The following is a 27,238-nucleotide window of genomic DNA, read 5'->3' as shown; positions in this document are numbered from 1 at the left end:
GGGATCCGAACCCACGACCTCCAGAATACCGGTCTGGTGCGATAACCACTACGCTACCGGCGGGGCGATTTTCCCATTCACTTTCTGGGGTATTTATGTTAGGTATGTTTGTTTCCTGTGCTTGGGGGTGGTAGCCAGCGCCATTCGGACTAATCGGGGTGAAGGGGACCTTCTTTTTAACCCCCGGGTCGTGACTCGAGTGTCTACGACATGTCCAGAGTGGTCGACCAGCTTTGAACCCTCTTAAGCTCCCTTTGGCAACAAGACTGCCAGAACAGAGGCCCTCGCTATGCATGTAGCGAATCAGAATAGGAAATGAGGGGCTCGTTGAAAATAACACAGAAATAAGGGCTGGCAGTCGAGAAAACCTCAGAAAGCAAAGGGGAGGATGTGGTAGATCATTGAAACAGATTAAGCATTTGGAAAGAAAGAAAGTGAAGAAAAAATGCCCGCCAGGTGGGATCCGAACCCACGACCTCCAGAATACCGGTCTGGTGCGATAACCACTACGCTACCGGCGGGGCGATTTTCCCATTCACTTTCTGGGGTATTTATGTTAGGTATGTTTGTTTCCTGTGCTTGGGGGTGGTAGTCAGCGCCATTCCGACTAATCGGGGTGAAGGGGACCTTCTTTTTAACCCCCGGGTCGTGACTCGAGTGTCTACGACATGTCCAGAGTGGTCGACCAGCTTTGAACCCTCTTAAGCTCCCTTTGGCAACAAGACTGCCAGAACAGAGGCCCTCGCTATGCATGTAGCGAATCAGAATAGGAAATGAGGGGCTCGTTGAAAATAACACAGAAATAAGGGCTGGCAGTCGAGAAAACCTCAGAAAGCAAAGGGGAGGATGTGGTAGATCATTGAAGGTCGTGGGTTCGGATCCCACCTGGCGGGCATTTTTTCTTCACTTTCTTTCTTTCTTTCCAAATGCTTAATCTGTTTCAATGATCTACCACATCCTCCCCTTTGCTTTCTGAGGTTTTCTCGACTGCCAGCCCTTATTTCTGTGTTATATATATATATATATATATATATATATATATATATATATATATATATATATATATATATATATATATATATATATATATATATATATATATATATATATATATATATATATATATATATATATATATAGCAGAGAAGGAATTCTTGGCTACTGTTTAAATATTCAAAAACTTGGGTGCGACCACTTGGAAAACACTAACAAAGACTTTATTTCGACAGTGTCGACCAGTGGCCTGGTCTGCTTCAGGGAAAATTACAAGTGACTGAATATGCTCTACGATATACACTTCACGAGAGAGGGGAATTTTGCCCTCTACCTCTCTTTCTTGCCAGAAAAGAAACCAAATAAATGAAAGCAAACATGTACGATAATCTCAGCGGCACATATACACGTCTCTCCCCAGGCGAGCGGCGATACAAAGCAAGGAGAGGGGAAAAGGAAAACAGGAGAAAAAAGGAGTATGAAGAAGGAGGCAATTAGAAATAGAGAAAAACTCACGCAGAGCGCGAAAAAAATAAGGTTAGTAGAGACGGAGACAAACGAGAAAGACGTACAAAATAGAAATAAGTTTACTGACGTTTCAGGGAGAGGACTAAGAAAGGGAGTCCTCTCCCTGAAACGTCAGTAAACTTATGTCTATTTTCTACGTCTTTCTCGTTTGTCTCTGTCTCTACTAACCTTATTTTTTTCGCGCTCTGCGTGAGTTTTTATCTTTTCAGACTATATATATATATATATATATATATATATATATATATATATATATATAGAAGGTCCCCTTCACCCCGAGAAGTCGGAGTGGCGCTGGCTACTACGTCTACCCCCAAGTACAGGAAAAAATTGCATTGACATAAATACCCCACAAAGTGGAGGGGAAAATCGCCCCGCCGGTAGCGTAGTGGTTATCGCACCAGACCGGTATTCTGGAGGTCGGGGGTTCGGATCCCACCTGGCGGGCATTTTTTCTTCACTTTCTTTCTTTCCAAATTCTTTATCTGTTTCAATGACCTACCACATCTTCCGCTTTGCTTTCCTTTGCTTTCCGAGGTTTTCTTGACTGCCTGCCAACCCTTATTTCTATATATATATATATATATATATATATATATATATATATATATAGAGAGAGAGAGAGAGAGAGAGAGAGACAGAATAAGGGTTGGATATTGTGGGTTTGGATCCCACCCGGCGGGCATTTTTTCACCACTTTCTTTCCGACTCATAAAATTCTTCATCTGTTTCTATGACCTACCGCATTCCCCCTTCTTTGCTTTTCGAGGTTTTCTTGACTGCCAACCCTTATTGTATCTTAATTCACCGAGCCCCTCATTCCCCGTTTCTGATCCGCTCTCTCTCTCTCTCTATATATATATATACAGAAAGATAGGTCAGCAGTCTACAACGCCAAAGCAGGCATAGGGGTGTGGTTAGGTTCTTTTCTTTTTCACTACTGTTAATGAAGTACACATTTTTTTTAATATACAGAAGAAAGAAAGAAAGAAAAACACGCGCCCAGAGTGGGGACCGAACCCACGCCTTTCGATTACATGTCGAATGCCTTACCAATTCGGCTATCTGGGCGACTGTGTTCTCCTTCACTTTCTGGGCTATTTATATTTACTAGAAGTGTATCTGACGCTTGAGGGTGGTAGCCAGCGCCACTCAGACTACACGGGGAGAAGGGGACCTTCTTTTCAACCCCCGGGGCGTGACTCAAACGTCTACAGCCTGTCATGAGCGGGTAACTGGCGGGAAGCCCTCTTATGCTACCTAGGCATCAAGGCTGCCAGAACCGAGACCCTCGCTATGCTTTCGCAGAATAATATAGTAAGGAACTGAGGGGCTCGTTGAGGAAATACAGAAAGATAGGTCAGCAGTCTACAACGCCAAAGCAGGCATAGGGGTGTGGTTAGGTTCTTTTCTTTTTCACTACTGTTAATGAAGTACACATTTTTTTTAATATACAGAAGAAAGAAAGAAAGAAAAACACGCGCCCAGAGTGGGGTTCGGTGCCCACTCTGGGCGCGTGTTTTTCTTTCTTTCTTTCTTCTGTATATTAAAAAAATGTGTACTTCATTAACAGTAGTGAAAAAGAAAAGAACCTAGCCACACCCCTATGCCTGCTTTGGCGTTGTAGACTGCTGACCTATCTTTCTGTATTTCCTCAACGAGCCCCTCAGTTCCTTACTATATATATATATATATATATATATATATATATATATATATATATATATATATATATATATATATATATATATATATATATATATATATATATATATATATATATATATATATATATATATATATATATATATACAGTTGAACACGGATATATCGAATTATTGTCTATATCGAACAGTGCAAACATCCCCTTGAAAAACCCATGCAAAAGTATAGGGCTGTTGTGCGCGTGTATCGAACTCCTGATCAAGGGCAAATTCGATATATCGAATTTCGCGCCAAAGGTGTCCCTGAAAGTTTGCTTCCTTTGATGGGGTGGAGTTGATGATAATGTTGACTCATCGCAGGAGCTGCCTGGCTTGAGGAGACAGAGGCGGCGTCGGCGGCATTATGTCCCTTCGATGGCCTTCAACAGCTGTTTTCACGCTAGCACGTCGGGCAGCTCCATGATAGCTAGAACGTGGATAGTGGTGGGGGGAAAGGACATAAAGGAGCAAAAGAAATTGACCGGAGGCACTCTTTTTCTTTGATTTAGCTGTTTGGTGGCTCGTGCAGAGGGACCGATGCGGGGTTGTATGTTTGTTTTGTCCAGGGCATTAATTTCCGAGCAGCTAAGGCGAGAATTCGTCGGGTGCAGGCTGCTTAAAAGATGTTGGTATAAAAGGCGTTCGGAATTCCTCGCAGTAGTTTTGAGGGCGATGCACGCATCAACGTTGACGTAAAGGCGAATGCAGCACAACCCGCCCCGGCTTTTCCGGAGCGTGTCGGGCGCAAAGCGACTTCGTTGCACGCCTCCAGATGGGGGAGGTGTTCGGTTCGGATACTGAAGTTAACGGCCCTCAGTGCCTGACAACGTTCCCAACCGCCTACTGCAGCCGAGATTACGTCAGCGTTAATCTCCTCTGTTGTGGCACAGTGTACAGCATTGATTTTCTCATTTGTGCGTTTTTGTAATCTTGAAGACAATTTGGCGAACTTTACGACGCAGGAGAAAAAAACAAGCGAAGCTCAACGACAATGCAATGGTAAATAAAGTGCGGTGGTCATCATGCTGCGGTTCGGATTTTCCGTGCTTTCAGGGTCAAAACGGTAAACTACCGTTTTCCACGACTTCAGAAAACTCTCAGAGATGTGCGGAGTTGTCAGATAATCTTCGGATAGGCTTATTTTATATATCGAATTATCGATATATCGAATTCTTTTGCGATCCCCCTGGAGTTCGATATATCCGTGTTCGACTGTATATATATATATATATATATATATATATATATATATATATATATATATATATATATATATATATATATATATATATATATATATATATATATATATGTTTATATAGACAGAAATAAGAAATGAGGATTGGTGGCAGTCAAGAATGCCTCGGAAAATAAAGGGGAGAGTGCAGTAGGTCATTGAAACAGATGAAGAATTTTGAAGGACAGAAAGGGGAGGAAAAATGCCCGCCGGGTGGGATCCGAACCCACGACCTCCAGAATACGCGTCTGGTGCTATGACCACTACGCTACCAGCGGGGCTGTTTCCCCTCCGCTTTCTTGGGGATTTATGGGAAGGTATTTTGTTTCCTGCGCTTGGGGGTGGTAGCCAGCGCCACTAGGACTATTCGGGGATAAGGGGGCCGTCTTTTTAGCCCCCGGGCCATGACTCATGGCCCGGGGGTTAAAAAGAAGGCCCTCTTCCTCGACTACATTGTATAGTTCTACTTTTCTGGGTATTTATGTGGATGTAAATTGTATGTGGTCCATGTAAATTGTATGTGGATGTATGTGGATGTTTGTGAATGTAAATTTAAATTGAGGAAGACTCAGCGAGCAATGGAATGGAGGATGATAGGTGGAACATTAAGGGACAAGAAGAGAGCGGAGTAGGTCAGGGAACAAGCGCGGGTTAATGACATATTACTAGAAACCAAGAAGAAGAAATGGGCGTGGGCAGGGCATGTTGTGCGAAGGCAAGATAACCGTTGGTCATTAAGAGCAACAGAGTGGATTCCTAGAGAAGGCGAGTGTGGCAGGGGGCGGCAGAAAGTTAGATGGGCAGATAAGATCGAGAAGTTTGCGGGGATAAATTGGTCGTAGTTAGCACAGGACTGGGATAATTGGAGATTAATGGGAGAGGCCTATTCCCGTAGGCGTACACGCGTTTCCTAGTCAGTACAGCCAGCCGTCACCTGATCTTGCTTATGGGGGTTATATCACAGCATAAACGTACCTAAAGCATACAAAACCACCCGAACTGAAATAAATAGCAGCCAAAAGGGACCTGCAATGGTTGAAAACCACGTCGTAGAGAAATATTCAACAGAAATAGCCGAAAACAACCTAAAAAGAGAAAACCCGCAAAAATGTACAAGAAGCAGCAGCTGAAATTGACCAAAAGGCAAAAAATACATGGAATACCATTTATAATGCAAAATGATGTCATAAATTGATTATATGCGTGATATCAAATGGTAATATTGAGATATTACAAACCCTAGAAAATGAAATAACAAAAGCGGTAACGCGATTTAAACCCGGGTTAGGATGTCTGCTTCGCAGGAGCGGAACTACAACACCACGAGAGAAAGCGGTTCTGAGCGATTAAATTGAGGGCCACATGCACGTGGACATAGCTTCAAACATGCCCCTAGATGGCGCCATATGTCGCTTGACTGTGCTGACTAGAAACGCCTATACGCTCCCCGGAGTGGGCGTAGATAGGCTGGTGATGATGATGATGATGATGAAATTGTGTCCTACGCTTAGGGGTGGTAGCCGGCGTCACTCCGACAACTCAAGGTCCGTCTTGGTTCTAGCAGTGTTGGGGCGACACGTAGCATACAAGGGTTACCCGCTATGCTCACCATATGTCGTAGACACTCAAGTCACGACCCAAAGGTTACAAAGCAGGCAACCTTCAGCCACGTCGACCCTCTTGAGGAACTGTCGGACGAAACCACACTCGGCTGAGGTGTACACTCTTAGGCAAAAGGGACTAAAAGTTCGTCCTTTCGGGGACTAACGGCCTCTGCCACAATCATTAGTCTCTTTGGGGACTAACTGCGAGGGGACGAACGGTTAGTCCCCCACCCGGATGGTCCGTTCCGATACTCCCCAAGGACGAACTGCGTAGAGTGCAGAAAAAAGAAAAAAACGCCAGCACCAGCAGGGATCGAACCCCTGACGCCCGGAATTATACACAAGGAACCCGACGCGCTATCCAATAAAGAAACATCCGCTAGACCACGCCACCGGGTGGTTCCTGCGGCAGGTAATATTCAAGTGTACAGCGTGCAGTTCTGTGCATAACGCAACAGATCCATTGCAACTGGTGCCCGAATTTCTATCTGTGCAAGCGAACGTGACCGCGTTTTGCGCCTTGCGCTTAGCGCTTTGCTAGGTTTAGGGACTATTGCTCAGTTCGATTCGAAGTAGAGCCTCACAACCATAGTTTTTTCGTAAATAACAATCAACTCGTCGTCGCCTAGTTGAGATAGGTAGCTGGGCGGTCGGACGACTCATTTGTTTCCGCACAAATTAGCCCAAGCTAAGTGCTTTCTTAGTGTTCGATACATATGTTAAGTGCTCTATGTAACGTATGTGAAAGGTGTCGTCTGTGTGAGTGTCAGAATAAGGAAACATGCCATATTTTCCTGCATCGGCGAAAGCGAATTTAGTGTTGCTTAGCCTGAATTCTTCAAATTCGCGTCGCTAGACGATTGCGACTGCGAAATGCAAGTGGGTTTTACAGCAGTTGCAGCATTGTCATAGCTTTGGTGCCCAAGGCAATTATGTACCGAGTGTAAAAGATAACTTGGAGACGCTTACCTGTAGCGAGCATTTTTGTTTTGCAGTTGTCATCAGCAACATGCGTTTTTTCTAGTCTGTTAAACATATACATATTCATTACTCTCAGGAATACACTTTTGCTATTGTCACTAATTTTTGAGTTACTGTTAAGGCGCTTGAAAGCTTTCATTGGCCGTTATTATCTCGCACGAATAGAATGCAACACAGCGTATCAACATAACCTCGCCGAGAAGCGTATGACAATCGCGCTTCGCCGCTCCTTGCCATTACCCGCCGCTCTACTAACCCTAGGCGATTTTCTTATAACTAACATCAATATTTTCTCCCGTGGCACCATCTAAAGCACCCAGTGACTGCAATGCCTTGTGTTTTGGAAATATAAAACTGTTCGCAGACATATGCGCGAAAGGGCAACGACGACGCCATTAGGGGATTAAGGACGCAACAAAGAGACTAACTGCATGCGTTTCGTCTTCCCGTTACTCCTTATAGATCGGCGGGGACGAGCAGTTAGTCCGAATTTATGCACACGGCACGTACTCTGCCGCAGATACTCCCTTTGAAGATGAACGGTCGCCCGCGAAGACTAACGGCTGTATATTAGTCCCTATTTTAGTCCTTTTTGCCTAAGAGTGTACTTAAGAAGAAACCTCACAATGGGGCGGGTTGTATTTGTCTCGTTAGACGGTGTTTCAAGATCCGTTTAGACCCTCGACTCCCTTTATTACACACTTACCGTTAGGTTCCGAGCGAACGCCCATCCCCGTAACATCACCCACCCCATTCAGGGGTGCAATATTCAATTTCCTAAAAGACCCCAGAAATCGTCCGCCCCCTCAAATCGATGTTTTTAGCGCCGATGAGCGAAAATATAAACGCGAATCATCTGTTCATGTGTTGATGCGGTCACTTGTTTGTCCTTTCCGCACTTGAGCCGAAAGTTCGCCCATCTGGTATTTTTCTTGATATCTCCACAGTTTTGGTTGGCGGTGCCGCCACATTTTGTAGTTTTTCGCACCGGACCCGAAAGATCACCGATCCCGTATTTTTCAATTGATATCTCTGAAACTTGGGTGGGCGTTCTTTTAAAACTTTACGGTAAGTCATTTGTGGTTGGGCATGTATATATTTTTAGTTTACCGCAGCACGCCACATAGGTAGCATCCACGCCTACTCGTGGTGATGCTTGTGTTTTCCAAACTCTGTCGGCGTTCTCAAGGAATTCCTCCAATTCTCGAAAACGATAGCACAACACTTAGCACTTAATTCATGGAAGAATTTATTTTCATAAGGTTACCCGTGTGTCGCGTTATTTTTTGTGCCATCAGAATCAGACGCAAGGCAATCTGCACTAATCTCTCACAGCCTAGCGTGGGAGGGTGATTTTCCGGTTTTTGTTCCCTCGCGTATAAGTGCACCTGTCCGTACTGGACGTAGGGCAGGCCTGTTTCGACTGCCTGCCTGGAAAATAAATTCTACAAGGCTTGTCAGAGCTGAGAGCAGCTGTGCGAGCAATTTGAAACGAGACTCCACAGAGTGCACTTGTGTAGTGAGTTCCATTTTCCAGTTCGAAGCACATCCACGCCGTCACTCGGGAGTACAGCTACATCAGTGAGCGTAAGTCACGATCGTTTATCTCAATGCGTGCATGGCGAAAACGCCAGTGGTAGCATCTGTGCGGATGTACTGATGGTAGCATTCAAGGCAGTTTTAACCAAAGTTATAATTATTATTATAAAAGGGACTTTTTAGATTTTGTTAAGGTAGATGTAATTGGTTCGTTTAGCCTTATCGTAAATATCTCTAGCGTAACGTAAATTATTAAAAATAATTGGACAGAACAAATTTTAGTTGTGAGATGTTGAAATGTACGATGCTACCTATTTCAATGAAGAATAGGTGATTAAAACGTTTGAAAAAAAAAGAATTATTCCATGAGCCTCTCTATAAAGTCTCATAACCCTCCAAGATGCGACGACAGAGTAGTGCTGTAGTTTTTAGCAAACATCAAATGGGTAATTCAGTGACTTTTCTTCGGGCACAAATGCAGTAATCCCGATCAGAACGGTGACCCCTTAAAATTAGTTTGACTGGGACTTTACACGGAATAAAAATAACCATAAGAGCAGCATTTCTTCCTGATTAACATAAAATAACTTTATCCGGTGTGTTTGCTCATTTTCGGAGACGAGTTTATTTTCATCCCTGTGAGTTTTACTAAACCGCCGTTTTTGTTGAAGTGGCAATCAAACTATTTGTAATAAAGCGCTTTTTATGCTTACATGTAAAGAAAGAGTGCACGTTATATAATTTATACTTACATATATTTGGTATTCATGACAACTAGAGCATGTTCGAAATACTCATTTCTTCGAAACCTGAATGGGTGTCTGTAATTATTGAGCTTTTATTCAGTCAACTTCAATGACACCAAAATAGCATTGCGTAGAGAGGCAAAAAGGAGAAGTACTCTCCCGAACCGCGGCCAACTTCCTCAACCCTTCCACAATGCACAGCTTTGACGACAATAAAAGAATCATGCAGGAAAATAAAACATTATACCATCACAATAAAAATCCTGGATTGAAAGCACCAAGTTACAATACAGCAAAAACCGAACTAACAGCACAGAAATGACCCAGGTAGAGTAATACGCTCCACAATACAATTCAAGCAAAAAATGTCGTTTTATAATTTGTTTTAGCGTGTTCAACGGGTTTGTTTGTTACGTTATGTGAGACATGACTGACTGGGTATAGAATGTTTTATTTTTTGTGCATTGTAATATGTTTTAAAAAATGTGGTTTATACGAGCGCGATTTCTTCGTTGTTCGTATATGGCATGGAACTAAGCAATGAAACGCGTCTCTCATAAATAACGCCTTCACTAATTTTCGATAACACGAAAAGCACCAATATTGGGCTATAACTTTAAAACGTTTCAGTGCAACAAGGTAATCCTGCCTTCGGCGTGCATCATGTATTGTGGGACCTTGGGTAAGCTTTGACGTCATCAATGCATATGCGAAACAGCAGCGGCCGAAGTATAGACGCCTGCGGTACACCTTTGGCAATTTTCGGCAGTTGTGGGAATACAACTGCGGCCAAAATAAGATTAATCACGTGAGGAAGAGCATCACAGACTAACGGATTATTAATTTCAGCAGGAGCAATCTTATTTATCCCTTGCGGCACATTCTTTTGTAATTCTGTAACTTAATTTCTAATTTTAGTAGTGTCCGTGTTCACAGAATCATAGATCGCTGCAATGTTGGCACAACCAGTGACACATGATCAAATTGCGTATATAAAGTAGACACTTCCCAAAATTAGAACCTGAATTCATAAGGTGGATGCTAATTAAATTTGGAAACATTCAGCCGTGAAGCATTCATCCTGGATTAATAACTCCGCCATGTCTCTACAGGTTATGGTAATAGTTGTAAACGTGTTCACAATTTCTCAAATCCTTGATTTATTTGTTTTCTTTATATATATGGAAATGTGTTGAGGTAATAATTATGATTGGAATGTTTTAGGCATGGTGGTAGCGTGTTTAAATACTTTTGCTACCTCAGAGCGTGCTTAAGTCTCCGGAGCACTAGAACTAGTAGTACAAAAAAGTTGGGAGTCCATCTATTGTTTTCCGTCCGTCAGTTACTACAAGCATACTGCATTATAAATACAAACTTTTGGTGTAACTAGCGCGCTCTGACCTAATTATTATGTTTAAGCTTCATTATTGTTAGTTTGTCGATAGGCATCCCCCCAGTGAATTTCTTCAACTGCGCCTTCAATCTGCGCCGATGATACGCTTATTTGTTGCGACTTTCATAATGATATGTCATGGGAACATGGAAAAATACTGTGAAATGACAGAAAAATCATCATGAACGACATATTTAGGTCTACTGCAGTACGAAGGCCCCCCCCCCCCCCCCCATTGACCTCCACCCGTTTGTGTCCTGTGCTGCCCGAGTCCGTTCTTTGCCTCCGAATTTTCTTATTTAATCTCTCCATCGAGTTAATGGCCTTCCTCTTCTTGTAGTCCCGTCTCTTGGTGTCCATCCTGTCAGTTCGTCGTGCCCCATAGGCAGCTCAAGTCCATTTCGTTTTGTTAACGTGGACCATGATATCCTCTATCCGAGTTTTCTCCCTTATCAAGATTTCTCGTTTTCTATTATTAGGCATTACTTTCAACATTATGGGCTCCATGGCACGTTGGGTGGACCTACGCTTTCTAATTGTTTGGTAGGCACCAAATTTCTGCTCAGTATGTCATCACCGGCATGACGCATTGATCGAATACCTTTTTTTTTGTAGGCGTAGAGGTATCTTACTCTTCGTTTTTTACGAGCGCTTGCGGACTGCGCCCCTACCCCGTCCTAACCTGCGCCAGATTTCTTCCTCGTGGTTTGGGTCAGCACTTATTCCAGTGTTTCGTCACCATTACTGCAAAAGGCGCGTTCAGCATGTTTACTTAGCTTTCGTTTTATTCATATTTATCCTTAGCCCCACAGCGAAGCTCTCTGATTGCAGTTCCTCAATCATTTTTTTGGAGTTGTTCTGCAGATTCACTGAGCAAGGCTATGTCATCTGCAAACCCCTAATGGCTCAAGTATTCACCTTGATGTGTAAGCCTACGTTTTCCCAGTCAAGCCTCCTGAATAGACTCTTCAGACATGCTGTGAACAGTTTTGGGGAGATTTTATCTGCTTATTGCACTCCTTTTTGGATGGGGAATTTATCACTTTGCTTGTGAAGGGTAATTCTGCCCGCGCATTCCTCATATATATGTCGCCTAGAATTCTTAGGTAGGTCTTCTCTATGCCTTGGTCATTTAAGGCGTCCATCACTGTGGCGGTGCTTACTGAATCGAGCTGTTTTTCATAGTCTATAAATGTCATGTAAGCTGGTTTATTATACTCTGCGCATTTTTCTATTACTTGATTGATGACACGGATGTGATCCATTGGAAAGTATCCTTTTCTAATCTCAACATTTTCCCTGGATTGTTAGAAGTCTAGACTGGCGGTTATGTGGTTACTTACTATCTTGCTAAACAGCTTGTATACAACCGATAGAAGGCTGATGGGTCTGTAGTTCTTACGAGCTTTGTTATCTCCCTTCTTGTAAACTAAAACCATGTTGGAATTTTTCCAGGCTTTTGCGGATCTTGAAGTCCTTAAAGATTGTGAGAATAGTTTAGCAAGTTTTCATGGTATTATATCTCCACCCTTATTAAGAAGGTCTACGGTTATGCCACTGTCGCCGGCAGCTTTCCCTGTTTTCATGCCCTTAAATGCCTTATCTGCATCGTCTTTCGTTACTGGTGGAACATCGCAAGCGAATTTCGTAGGCTTGGTAGTTTCCTCTGGTCCTCTGGACCCAAAATTAGCGCTTTTAGGGTGTCTTAAGGATCAATTTGTTCAACAGAAAGCTATCAGGGTAGGACGGCGTGTGGTCAGACCGGTTGGATGTTTTATTTACGCAACAGAATATAGAATAAAGTTCATAAAAATCTGCCTGATAGATGGCCCAACTCGCCCAACTTGCAGCTGTCCTAGATCTGCCTGATATATGGCGTTAATTTCATTCCGTTGTTTGCGCTGCTCATAATTTACGGAAGAGTTGCTTTTGAAAGGGGCATTTAGTATTCTGTCTATAGATTCTAGAAATTTCTCTTGTGCACTCGTGGTAGTCTACATGCATGGACAGCTATGGTTGGACGACTACACGGAACAAAGCATTCGATATCTTCATTTCTTTCTTTAAAATTCTAGCTCATAGGAAACAAGCGTGGCCTAGTAGATAAACAGATGCGTTGTAAAACAAAAACTACAGCACCAAAACAGCACGAAGATAAGCATTAATGCTTCAATTTACAGTTTAAGATATGTATTTATTAGGCCACATGTAAGTGTTTTCTTGAAATATACTGAACCGCCAGATCTAAAAAAAAAAAAAAACGAACAGGTAACGCTGACCACTGGTCCCCGTCCCCTTCGCCTAACAAGACGGCAAAGCGGCGAAAGCAATGTGCCTAATATAGTCTTTATTTTAATTACACGCCCGGGTTCTTTTCTAACATAAATTTCTAATAAGAGACTGCCCTTTGCAGATTAACGTTACTGTCTTGCTCCGAAGGGAGACGAAGTGATAGTTTGAGGACGATTTGCATTTTTAAAAATGCGGTGTTTGCACCGGATTGTGTTTTGAACATGATGTTTGCAGATATTTTGCTGGCTCGGGAAGTAAAAAAAAATGTGCTGAGCTCAACCACGCATATGAATCAGCGTGCTAGGAATGATCTAGTTTGCTTTGTTACCAAGAAAAAATAAGTCCTGCTCAGAAAAAATAAACGAAAAATTCTCGGCAATCCAGAATTTACCCACTTGACTTCATGCCATTGCGCACTACGCGCTGAAAATACCACAGCAACACAGTTATACTTAAAACTGCGCGTATGGATGGGACAAGGAGGAGAAGAGATAGGACGGGCGACAGTTTTAAGTATAAGTAATGTGAACCTACTAGTCCACCAACATGCTTTACCACAGTAACGTCTTCAGACAAATCCGTCACAGGCCTTACATTGAAGCTAAACACTGAACTCCTGAATATCATAAACTGGTGCCGTAATAACTGTTTGTACATTAACCCTGAAAAAGCGAAATATATGATCTTTAAGCCAGGCCAACGACAAGTACCTTCAGTTCCGTCTTTAACACTCGGCACTAATCTCAATGCCGTTTGCAACTTTGTTTCCTTTCTTGGTGTACTAGTCGACCCTAACCTGAATATAGCTCTCGCATGAGTCAGTTCAAGAAAAAAACTGCCTATGGTATTCGGGCCCTAATTGAAGCTCGACCGTTGTTTTACCTTCATGCTCTCTTATCGCTGTATTTTTCTTTCAGTCATAGCCCTTTAAAATACGGGATCGCATCCTGGGGGAAGCACGTATTAATGTCCTATTTCATTAACACAACCTATTTAAAATTAAGCCATTCGCAATAACGCTGGCAGTCATGGTCAATGTAACACCCATGCCACATTGCGCCATTAAAACGTGTTATCGGTTAAAAAGTTGTTTCAATATAAATTAACCTTCATATTTTTCAGGTCCATCTGTTTACAAATGCCTTTAAGTTTATCAACCTCACTTCATTAGCAAACCACAATATCCCAAGTTTTGCATAAAGCAGAAACTTTTTACTACCACGTGTGCAACTAATTACGGCAAAATGACGTCAACTTTTCCTGCAGTATCAATTTTGAATAGCTTACCGCCTGGTGGAATTATGAGCGTGTCGCCATTTAAATCGTCTTTAAAAGAACACCTTCTGTCCTATTAATTGGTCTTTGGTCACTTTTGCTCATTTATTGCTATTGGGAATTAGATATGCCAATTTTGTTCTGTCTAGTTTTGTCAGTTGTGAACTTTTCCTGTTTTGTTTGTTTACTTGAAATGAATTCACCCTTTTTATTTTTTGAGCGTGTTATATTGTTGCACTGCTGCTCCAAATGTTAGTTGTAATTATTACCTCTGTATTACTCATCGAAGGTTCCTGCAAAGTCACTGACTTTGTGACCGTTGTCTTTAGTGTCCTTAGTTGTGTACTTTTCTCACGTACTTCAATAAACTCCTTCTTCTGATTCTACTTAAATATTTTGGATACATTGTTCACACGGATCCGGGACTTGAGTATAAAAAAAGGTACAAAACGCTTATGCCGCTACCAAAACACCAAACCAGAAAGGAAAGTTGTGAGGTGCTATTTTTCACAGACCAAATTAGTCAAATGTGCTTCGCAGTCTTACGTTTGGGACATGCCATTAGAAAAACATGCTTCACACTTAAAGGTTGAGATACGAAAATAACGCTGATAGCATACTTATGTGTTTAAGGAAAGAGTTTCTTCAGGATATAACAGGAGGAAAAGGAAACAAAGACGAACAGCATTGAACATAAAAAACATTATCGCAATTCCGTATAACAAGGACGTGTCGCACAGAAACACCTTAGGCAATAGCAGTTGCAACGACAACATTAACCTGACGGAAAAGGACGAAGTTAAAATCGTTTCCTTCGAACTTCCAAAACTAAAAGGCACGAGCGGTAATGTGAACGGAAGGCGTTCGGCTAAAATAGGATGCCAGGTGAAGGAGGAGAAGGAGGACGAGGAGGAATAAATTTTATTTCTATATTAGTTCTGGAGTAGTGGCAATGGAGGGTCTTCTCAGTCCAGAAGTCCCTGAGCGGTTGCTGCCAGGCGGGCCATTTCAACCAGTCGAAGTTGATCGTAAAAATGTTTTATAGCCAGAAGTCTGTGGTGTGCAAAGATTCATTATGGTGGTGGAGAGCCTGCATTAGACGCAACAGACGGTGCATAAATGAACGCCTCGGGGAGCACCGATACGCAAACCAGCAGATCCGGGCGTCGATTAATGTATCTCTTCCCTGCAAAACCTGCGATTACCCCCATGTGTCCCCTACCATACACGTGTTGGCAAGCAGGGGATCTGGAAGCTTTTGGAAGGTGGGGACTCAGTACAATCGCTGGTGGTAATTTTTGTTTCTAGGTACTAGAGCGCTGTTTCTTTCTACGTACGAATTCTCAGCGGGCTAGGCCCTGGCTTTTCGCACCGAATCTTTAATCAAACAACATACATTTTAGTACCAGCTTTTTTTCTAACTCAAACATCCTACATAATGCAATAATTAGAGATAATATTTGTTTGGTTAGGGTAGAGCGATCGCATCCTCAGCGCGATATTAGGAATGCACTCGCAAAGGCGTTCACGTGTGGTGCAAGGGGCAGGGAAGATGGTATAATTTTTTTTCTTCTTACAGGGCAGCAGAACTCTAATGATAGTTAGTTCTTGGTAACAAGGAGAGTAGGAATAAAGCGAATGGCAAGACTAACAAGAAGAGGAGGAATAAGGCGAATGTTCAATGAAATGGCAGTTGGTCTTTGCAGACGGTACAAAAGCGTGTGAAGGGAGCAAAAAATAGGTCGTCTTCTTTCCTTTTAGGTGCTCTCAATTCGAATTCTGAGTTACGGCAACACGTTTAGCCGCTGCTGCTACTCAGAAAGGACATGTCGTTGACCTCGAGCCTCGTGAAGTCACCGGGGCACTTCCTGTGACGCACAATTCTGGAACCATTTCCTCTGTAGGGTAGCGCTGCCGTATGTAAAAAGACGGTTTGGCTGCCGCGAATCGTAAGTTTCCACGTTGCTGATGAACCGCTGCCGTCACCGTTTAAGGCCCGCTCAGGTGCAGCCATAAAACAATCCCACTGGGTATCGCAGTGAGGGATGCCGCACCTGCCATTTTAATTTCCACCAGCCGCTGTTTCTGTGCAACTCCAACTGCCTGCTACGACGAAAGAAGCGAAAAAATCAATCTCACCGTGAGTGCTCGAACAGTACTGCATGCGATACGAATGGCAGAATACTTTCTCTGCCTGGGAAATAAATCTCGTCGCTAATAGCCTTCCATGCACCAGATGCCAGGAAACAGCTTGTGCCCACAAAGCGTTCGAAGAAAGGAACCCTTGCACATATTACATTATTCCGGAACACAAAAAAAGCTATTTTAGTAATTCACGCTTTAAAGGGACCCTGTAACACTCTTTGAGCAGTGCAAGTAAACCTGCGCGACGTTTAGATTACACTGCCAGGAATACCTGAGCCAAATATTACACGTGCACGTGAAGCGGTGAGCGCGCAAATCGATGTGAAAGACGCGGAAAAACCAACCGCTCTCTCTTCAGTTGTCCTCATTATGCATGGCCTAAGGGACGTCACATAGGCCATGGCTGCCCGGTCGGCTGTCACTGGTCAACTTCGCGGCTAGATTCTCCCATTTCCGTCGTCGTCATCACTGTGTACGAACCTCTTCTATGCCTGAACCTGTAGGCACAGTTTTGCCGTTTCTTTTGTATTTTGAGTGCGCGCGGAGTTTGAGTGATGAGCTCAATACTTCCCTTTCAACGGGACCACTCGACTACAAACGTTTATTGCTTCAAAAACGCCCTACCAGCCCGAGCGCGCACTTGCGAGCAGGCACCTATGCCTGCTTTTTTGTGGCACCAGACCGGAAATAGGCCCCTCCGCGTTGCGGAGAAAAGGAGAAAACTACCCGGCATGTGATATATCGAAGGCCGCCGAAAAGAACGCCGCGAGCCGCCCCACTCTCCGAGAGAGAGAGAGAGAGAGAGAGAGAGAGAGAGAGAAAGGACTTTATTGAGGTACCGGCAGTCGGGGACGGATCAGGCCACGCAGGGCTTCACCATCCCGTAGTCTTCACCGCTCACCGCGGCGTCGGGCCGACCCCGAGGTCTGCGTCTGGTCGGCGCGGGCTACTTGGAGTGCCGCCGCTGTCGCCCCTAGCCCTCGCTCCCGCAGGAGGAGGCCGAGGGGAGTGCGGGTTCCCCTTTCGCCTTTGCCTGTCCAGTGCAGCCTCGAGCCGCTGGATGGCCCTTAGCTGCTCTTCTCGCCCCGAAGAGCGCACTGAGTCCGCAATGTCCGGTGGGAGGATCGGCCTCCCCGCACTTGAGTCGTGGTCCGCACATCCCCACATCAAGTGGGCCAAGTCTGCGTTCACACGCGCACACACACTGCACACCTCGTCCTCGTACATGTCCGGGCACACGTGGCGCGCGAGCGCCGGCGTAAGCACCATCCCGGTTTGCAGTTGTCGTAGAAGCACGGCCTCTCTCCTCGCGAGCCCCGGGTGGGGCGGAGGATAGGCCTGCCTCTCTGTCCTATACCAACACAGCATAGCACCGTATGTGGTCAGGGGCTCTGCGCCGTTGTCGTCCTCGTCGTTGCTTGGCTCCTCGTCGACGTCGGCGTCCGTCGCTGGCGCGGCCCGGCACGCGGCGAGATCACGGGCCGCAGCGTCGGCTGCCTCGTTGACGTTCCTGTAGCCGCCTCGCAGCTCCCGACCCATGTGGGCCGGAAACCAGCGCACGGTCGTCGTTGCGTTCTTGCGCGCGCCTTCCCCGATGCCGGAGAGGACTCGCATCGTTGTCTTGCAGACCGTACCCCTGGCGAGATTGGCGATGGCCGACTTCGAGTCGCTGAACACCGTTCGCGTGTCGGGGTGAAGCAGGGCCAGCGCTATGGCCGCCTCCTCCGCCTGTCTGGCGGTCTTGGCGCAGCTTTCGTCGCGTGGTTCGCGGTCGAGTTGAGAGGGAACGATTATGCGCGATTTCTCATCGCGCGTGGTTTCGTTAATTGTGAACGGATTTTCATAATTCTTGCGGGAGGAGATTTCTGGGACAATGTACTTTATCCCAAAACACATTACTAGTAGTCGATGGCAAGTGTTGCAGGGTCCCTTTAATTGCGTTCTTCGTACCACGGGAAGAGGCAGAACCAAAGAAAGAAGTGATGAGAGTGGCTATGAGCTAGCAACTTCAAATTTATGACGACGGTAATATCTATCGCAGTTGTTCTTGCAGTAGTTGTGCTATCCGTTATTGCATTTTCATCGTGCGGTTGCATTGGTTCTCAGCATAAATTCCAACAGGCTCTATTGACCTATAACCTCGTTTCAAGCTCTACTTCTTGGGCTGAATTCTTAGTTCGAAAGGAAGGAATCGCCTGGAGGCTGGATCATTATTATTAAGAAATCTTGTTATGACAGCCGCTCCACTGTTTAGTGACGTCATTACTGGCCCCTAGCATCTACAACAAATGATGGAGTAAACATGAGATGCCATCGAACTAAAAACGCACATCTATCTTGGTACTTACGTATCCCGAGTCATTGATGCGAAGTGTCCCAGGGCGCACCACAGTTTTGATATATACACTCACTAAATTTTCGCTCTCTCTAGGCACTCTTCATTTCTTGTCAGCGGGTGTAGGAATATGTTACAGCGTGAACCGGTTTTCAGTGATTGCCTTTAAAGGCGCGCATTTTTTTGGGTTTGAAGAATTACTCAACTTGCAATTAATCTTACCTGCGTTCCACAAAAAGGATCTCTTGATCTTTACATGAAAGAATATTTTCTAGCGAGTACGGCTTTTCGGCGAGGCATTTCTACCTTTTTGCATGAGTCATCTGCATCGCTACTAGGAGTTATTACTAAACGTCGAAGGACAGTGCTCAGCCTTTTAAAGGAACCATGAATACAAAATACAAGTTTGTTTTATCCGAAAGATTTCGTGTTTTATAGTATCCCCAGCACTTGCCTTGCAGCAAATGATGCCGTATTCACTGAGAAATTAATCAATTTAGGTTAAAACTTCGATTCTCCCGCCAAATCGTGTGTTTTCGTGACGTCTACAATGAAGTCATAACGGCGCGTATGCAAACGACCTTCCAGTGCGCCATTCCACTTGCAGGCTTGCTTGCCATCAAACCTCCCAGATGGCGCTAGCATACTCAGCACTACGCCGTTGCTTTGTTTTTGACCGTATTTACACCTGGCTTGTTTTTGTTACGGCAGAAAGTAATCGCTTCGTGAAACATGCAGCATGCTTGACAAACAGGGTCACGTAAGGCAACGTTGCTTGCGCCAATCGGCCAGCGTCGCATAAGACAACTACAAAGCGCCGGACTGCTGCGCAGCTAAAACAAGCACAGTGCGCCCAGTACCAACAGCAGCGCGCATCGGAACCGCTATGTTTACGGGTATTTTCGTAACTTTTGTTGTTTACCGCACCAGTCTTACTGCTGCAAAATGTATATGCATTACATTTAGTGGCAAATACTTTCTTTCGGCAAGCTTATAAGCTCTGTCTAATTTGCGTTTGCCTCCGGCCTCCGCCAATCGTAGAGCAGGCTGGTATGACATCATAGGTTCCGTTGTAGGAAATGAGCTAGTGGGTCGCATGGCAATTCCCGTTTTCCTAATTATATAGCTTATTTGAGCGAAGTTTACGTTAAAAATGGGGTCAGTATTATTCTAGCGAGGCAATCTTTTGAATAAACCAAACTTGTGTTTTGTCTTCATGGCTTCTTTAAAGAAGCCACGAAGACAAAATACAAGTTGGGTTTATTAGAAAGACTGCTTAGTCCCGATAACAATGATAGTAATATCATCGCGATCTTGGAAAAAATAACGGAGATATGAAAGAAAACGTGTGACGCAGTCGTGACCCCCTAGCCAATTTCCCGCAACTTTTCTATGACGTCACGAAACCTTGTTTGTGCGATTGGCGGCAGCCTAACTGACCTGTCGCGACGACACATGACTGGGCGTCTGTAATGGGGCCTCTAGTTCCATTTGACCGCATCACTTGAATGCTAACGTGCAGTTAACGCACTAAAAATTGTTTTATTGTTGGCCCGCGTGACGTCATTCTTGCTTATAACACGTCACTGTGGCGCAAAATTTGAAAGTTTTAAAAAACTTCTTGCTTTTTTTGTTAAAAAACATCTTTTCTGGCTGTAATGGAGCTGAGTGAGATACTGAATCCTAGTTCTTTCAAATTACACTTTGTATTTTCTCTTCATGGCTCCTTTAAGGCTAGGGTAGGCTTCTTGAGAATGAAGAGCTTTGTGGGCAAGTTTGCCAAAAACTATGGGACATGTGCAGTGTGCGTACAAGAAACAGGAACAATGCTGTGTATTGCGTTGGGATGTGACTGGGTTCATCCAAATTCGTACAAGGAAAATATTTGCACTGCCGAAACCTCAGGTCCTAAATGCAATGCAGATAACGTAAAATAAAGGTTGTGGAGGTAAGTCAAAGAAAGTTGGAATGGTGGTGTAGAAAAAGAACGGAGAGCAGTATAGCGCGGGCTTCAATTAATGTAATTCCAGCCCGCCTGTATGACATCAGCGCCTAAGTCAGAAAAGTGGTAAAACAGGGATACATTACCTTCTTTTGCTGGTAACATGCGTCATAACTACGATACCAAAGTAAGTTACCAATCAATCAATCAATCAATCAATCAATCAATCAATCAATCAATCAATCAATCAATCAATCAATCAATCAATCAATCAATCAATCAATCAATCAATCAATCAATCAATCAATGTTTGAGTAGGGAGAGTGTGAGTACTGTGAGTAGTCGGAGCAATGAATGAATAATGAGTATATGAATGAATGCATGAATGAATGAAAGAATGAATGAATGAATAAATCAATAAAAGTTTGAGTAAGGAGAGTGTGAGAACTGTGAGTAGTCGGAGTGGCACGTGTGCGTGCTTGCGTCTGTGCGGCGCTTCTTCGGTTAATGACATTTACTGTCATGCATGCAAGCCTATATGTTGTGCGATCTAAAAAAGGAGGCGTTAAAAACAGGAATTAGCAATCAAAATGGTCCACATGAGCAATGTCCTTGAAATAAATGGTTTAAATCAATATACCAGAAAGAAAGGGTCGCAGCATTAGGCTTTCCGTAAAACGAACACCCTGGCGGCAGGAAGACATCAAATGTTTAATTCAAGAAGCCCATAAGAGGCGCTGAAATAGATTTTATACGTGTGGCTGCCAACAGCATCATCCCGAGTCTCGTAATGTTCGATGTTCGAGCACCGTATACCGCCATACCTTGCGCGCCGCTTCACCGACCGGCAACAAATCGAACGGCATGGAAGCCGTACCGCAACGCAGCTGTGGGCAGGTCATGGTGTCATCGAAGCAGTGCGGTCACGCCAGGCTTGTAACAAACAAAATGGGAAGCGTTGCCCGAGCGCGATTGTAAGAGCCAAATGCGGCGTGCTACACAGACAAGAGAAAGCCGGGGTTTAAGCGGGGGGGGGTGGGGGTGCGGGGGGGGGGGGGGTGGAGGGAGGTCTGGCCTTTTTTATGTGCTCAATATATCTGCGCGAGCTAAGCAGGCTTTTTGGCATCAAGTTTCAAGTTTCAAGTTTGTTTACTTTCCAATTGTGGAAAGTGAAGCAACAGCTTGACAGAGGCTCTTGCTTCGCGGGGAAATCAAGCACTACAGCCATCAACACAATAACATTCAATTTCATACACACAAAAATATACTCGAAACGTGAGTATGGTGAGGGGAGTTGGATGAATACATATAATCACAGGCTCTCTCGTACAGCTGTAGAATACTTCAATACAACAAAAAATAGTTTGTAGCTTGTAAACAGACAACTTATTGTTGAAGGTACATATTGCATACATACAGTAAACATATAATAAATATAATAATACATTTACAGACAACAAATACCAATAACATGCAGATTAAGAGCATTCAATACAAAGTTGTAGAAGTATTTTCAATGAATTTGTTAGACAGCCGTCTGCTACAATCATAGTTTTCCTCAATTTTATCTAAGAGCCATAGCACCAAGAAATCAGTATGTTGTTTATCGGAATTAGTACGGATCTGCGGTGTTTTCCTAAGCCAACCACGCAGGAAGTACCGACTCGCTGGCTGAGGTGTAGTGGTTATAAAGGTTGTTATTTCTGATGTACTGTAGCAATTTTTAATAATATACTTGACTAGCTTGAAGCAAACCGTGTTTGGAAAATAAATAATGGGTTATTAAATCCTGAATTTTTCCATGGAAATTTTCAAAAATTCTGAGTACCTTTTTTTGCAATATAATAAGTTTATTGTAATTATGAGTGGTCGTGGTACCCCATACCAAATAACAGTATGGTAGCCTAGAATAAAATAGGGTACAGTACAGCAATTTTGTCAACCAAAGGGACATAAGAGATGCGATTTTGAAGAGGCAACCAAACAGGTTTACTTGGCTCAGAACACAGTTTTTCTACGTGGGTATTCCTGGATAGGTCAGTTCTAAACAAAATACTGAAGAATTTCTGGGTTTTTACTTTGCCTATTTTACAGTTTCAGAATAGTATCGTTAAATTTGTATTTGTTGATTTATCAGCTGGCCTAAATATTATATATTTAGTTTCTCTGGCATTTAATTGAAGTTTATTGATATGCAGCCAATTTGACAGAATATCGATGTATTTGTTAACGTTTATTTCCAGGTCAGGGAGTGATTTTGAGGAGAACATATTAGTATCATCGGCATACATGACTAACCGTGGGGAGTTAGGTATTGCCGACAAGCCATTCATATATAAGTTCAGTAGCAATGGGCCAAGTATTGAACCTTGTGGAATACCGCTTTCTATCTTACGTTTAGTGTATGTTGCGGTATGTATTGGCACATACTGGTATCTATTAGACAGTTTCTTAAAGTTCTAAAGCAATTCCACGTATTCCATAGTCGTGTAGTTTTTGTAGTAGGACTTCATAATTTACTGATTCGAATGCTTTGAGCAGGTCTAAAAATACCAAGTGTGTAGTTTTTGCTGTATATTGCTAAGAATTTCGTGTTTTGTAATCAATAGTGCCTGTTCGGTGGACTTGTTTTTCCGGAAACCGTACTGTGCATCACTTAAAACTTTGTATTTGTCCACAAACTCAGCCAGTCGAACACTTACACCACGCTCAAACAGTTCAGACAATACTGGCAACACGGAGATTGGCCTGAAATTATTTATAGTCTTGTCCCTTATAGTATTGATAACGTGAGCCAAAAGTTGGGAAATTATATCTGGAACTATTTAATTAGAAACGTCTTTAATATATCACATCCGGCAGCTGCAGTGTTATTTAAACTGTTTATTATTTGATCTACCTCTTGCATACTAGTGGGGAACCACGCTAAAGAATTCGCTACATTAGGTTTTGGCAAGATTACTTCTTCAAATTGATAACCCGTAACCGGGGTGTATTTTTCACTAGATAAAAAAATGTGCGTTCAAAGCTAATGCTGCCTGTTCGTCAGTCAAATTTCCTCCTGTCGAGGATATTTGAACTGTACTAGTCTCAGGATTCCTGTTAGAAAGATTAACTTCCTGCCAGATTTTTTTCGGGTCATTAGAAATTCGGGAAAAAAGCTTTTCGTGGAGCTGCTCCTTAGCTTTATTTATTTCTGTAGTAAGCTTGTTTCTAAATTTTTTAAACTCGGCGAATTTGGAGGGGTCACTGGATTTTATAAACGAATGATAGTTTTTTTTTGCAACCTCATTAAAAAGGTCAGCTGCTATCAACGGCTTCCTTATTTGTTTCTGCCGTTTATTTGTGACAGGCTTTAGAGGGAAAGCTTGCTCATAGCAATTTTTTAACCTTTAAAAGAGACCCGCCGCGGTGGCTCAGTGGCTAAGGCGTTGCGCTGCTGAGCACGAGGTTGCGGGTTCGATTCCCGGCCGCGGCGGCCGCTTTTCTGATGAAGGCGAAAAGCAAAAACGCCCGTGTGTACGAGATTTCGGCGCACGTTAAAGATCCCCAGGTGGTCAAAATTAATCCGGAGCCCTCCACTACGGCGCGCCTCATCGCCTGCGTTGCGTCGGCGCGTTAAGCCCTACAATCAATCAACTTTTATAAGAATAGCTTGTACGATTGTTGGGAGACTTCTATTTTTTGAACGAAATCCCAATTTTTGGCGATTGCGAGCAAAACGACTGCGGGTTAATGTCTCGGTAAAAGGCAGTGCAATGGCCTTTAGAAGTTATAGATTTACCCAACGGGACTAAACAAAATACAGGCAAATGGCCACTGATGTCTGCCCAAAAAAGACCGTTCGATATATTAGGCGCATGCGCATTGGTAATACACAAATCAAGAAGTGTTGCGCTTCCCTCTGCTGTACGCGTCGCAGTCTTGATAAGATTCGCACACCCGTATGACGCGACTATGTTATCTAGTTCGCTAGCATTTCCATCAGTGCCTAGCATATTTATATTCATGTCGCCCGTTATGGCAAACATTGAGTCTGAATGGGTTAGGAAGTTTAATATTTGATCCAGAAAAAGTAAAAATTGCGACTTATTGCTAGATGGGGGGGGGGGGGGGGTCTATATATTAGGACCACTGTGAATGATTTAAGGCTAATAGAAAGGCATTCAACATTTTCACTGATAAAAAAAAATTCAGGTAGTACAACACAAGTAAGATTGTTTTTGATGTACATTACCACACCACCACCCCGACTAGCGGCCCTTGTAAGGCCACAATTACTGTAATTGTAAAATTTGGGCGGCGTATCAAGCTCTGATAACCGTGTCTCAGAAAAAAGCAATAGATCAAATTTCAGATTGATGTTCACGAAAAAGTTGTTTAGTGTGTCTTTTTTATTTCTAATACTTCGTACAGTTAAGTGAAAAAGAGATAGGAACTTATTGAAATTTAAACCAGCATATGCGGTATTAAAAGAGCTATGGTCGTAATATTCTGATAGCATGGTCAAATGACAGCTACAGGGAAGAAGATTCCATTTATTTGCGAGTGTCTTTAATGCTAGTCATCTTTTCGAGGTCATCAATGCTGAAGATACGCAAGGAAGGCGATTCTTCGTTTCTTCTGGCATATATTTTGCCCGCAGCTGTCCACACGTACCTTCAGCGAGCCTCTTTCTTCTTTGTAATTGCAGCGCCCAACAGTTGCTTACCATACCTGGTCAAGTGCTCATTTACCAACACAGGGCTGGAGACCTCAAAACCTAGCATTTTTGTTTCCAATTGCACTTTTTTTTTCCTTAGCAAGAAAAGCATTCCTTTTGTTTAATCGAATCAAACGGACTATGAAGTTAAAGTGTTCATGTCTAGCGGTCGGAACTCTGTGGCAAGTGTCGATGTCATCTTCCTCAACATTCTCCTTCACAATCTGCCCTAACTTCTTGATCACATCCACAGGCTCACTGTCAAGCGGGGCACCCTTAACTTCAACATTGTTAGAACGCTGGTACTGTTCTAGATCCTCAACCTTCCGCATGAGACCTTCGTTCTTGCTCTTCAGCTCATGGTTTTCACGAAGAACCTCTCGAAGCTCCTCTCGTGCGGATTTAAGTTCGTTAAAGTCGTCTTTCAGCTTCTTGAGCTCATTGAGAGCGTCCTTAATATCCTGCAGCTCATCCTTCAGCTCATTACGGAAGTCTTCAAGTGCATCTTTGCTGCTCGTACCCTTTGACATTGCAACAGGAGTGAATTTTACAGGCCAAAGCAAAGACACAAGCAATCAAGGCAGGTTCGTCCGACAGCAGCGCACACCACAATACGCAGCAAAATATACACAGTTTACATATCTCACCTGCGAGAGCAGAAAAATTAACATAGTGCTCGCCGTGCGCCGTTACCGAATTGCGTGGTTTAATTGCCGTTCGCATGATTACGCATGCAAGACAGTCTGCACCTGCGCAAAGCTCTTCCCTTCTGTGACGCGCCTGCTGTGTACGGTGTTTAGTTCGACAAAGGGGTGGAGACACAGGAAAAAGTTATAACTGACACTATTTATTCTTGGCTGGCGTTACCGTAATCTGCAGTACTCGGAACCGCTATATCGAAACACAGAACAAAAGAGAGGAGCTATGCACCGGTCTTGACTTCTAGCATGCGTAATCATGCGAACGGCAATTAAACTTCCCCATTTGATATCTCGGACTACGGATGCACTAGAAGACTTCTGCCAATTGAGACTGCGTAGAAACACGATTGCGTCTAACGTTCCAATACAAACATGCCTGGTTACTGTAGCCCCTAAAAAGTTAAATAATCAATGTTAGTTAATTAAGCCACCTACATGAATAATCACCTCCTAATTATGTGTCCCCCTGGGCGCATAACCTCACTGTAGAGGTGGTCTTCGCGTAAATCTAAGTGCCTATTTTAAAAAAACCCTGCCGACTTAACTTTGATTACCCTGTATATGTATATATGCACATTTACCACCCTTACAACTAGTAACGTTTATACCTGTCCAGGCTTTACTATGCAAGCAAAACGCCGGAACATTGGGCAAAACGAAGAACAGCAGTGCTATTCAAGGTAGAAGTCCCTGTACAGCTGTTAAAAAACACCACGTGTAGGCTAAAAAGGTGGTGAAAAGAGGACAGATAACAACACATAAAAATATTACACCACGTGTTTCCAACTCGATCAGTACCGTTCGAGTAGTGCTGGCGGCATAGAACCTCTTCTAACGTACCACGAAATAACACAACATTACAAGCTTAATCGACGGACTTTCCCGCTACCTCACCCAAACCTCACGAAATCTCAAGAAACAACACTTAGACTCCTACAAACCAACACCTTCCCGCATCCAATTAGGCTTCACCGGATATCCCCCACCCAGTATCCAGCAGAATGCAAATACTGCCAAGAACCTGGTACACTACGACATATCATCCTAGAGTGTCGAAAAAACATGCACCTACCACCCCTTCCCCGCATTTCAAATCCCCCAGAGCAGTGGGAGACACTGCTG

At 43.6% G+C, this 27,238-nt stretch overlaps 1 protein-coding gene across 2 annotated transcripts in view; it reads left to right on the top strand.

The window, feature by feature from the left end:
• Nucleotides 1-27,238, top strand: part of LOC144138040 (fatty acid synthase-like) — a 115,527-nt gene that overhangs the window by 13,475 nt on the left and 74,814 nt on the right. The window contains exon 1 of one of the 2 annotated variants that reach the window (XM_077670096.1): nt 8,493-8,633. The exons of the other annotated variant lie outside the window; for it this stretch is intronic. The gene's annotated coding sequence lies outside the window, so the exon portion shown is untranslated. Of the gene's footprint in view, nt 1-8,492; nt 8,634-27,238 lie in introns of those variants that run through there. 2 annotated transcript variants of the gene reach the window in all.

This window comes from Haemaphysalis longicornis, unplaced genomic scaffold, assembly GCF_048455015.1.
Source record: "Haemaphysalis longicornis isolate Haplotype H1 unplaced genomic scaffold, Haemaphysalis longicornis Haplotype H1 scaffold_5, whole genome shotgun sequence".
Classification (NCBI taxonomy): Eukaryota; Metazoa; Arthropoda; class Arachnida; order Ixodida; family Ixodidae; genus Haemaphysalis; species Haemaphysalis longicornis.
Note: the sequence above shows the minus strand (reverse complement) of the source record. Positions and strands in the feature narration are given on the sequence as shown.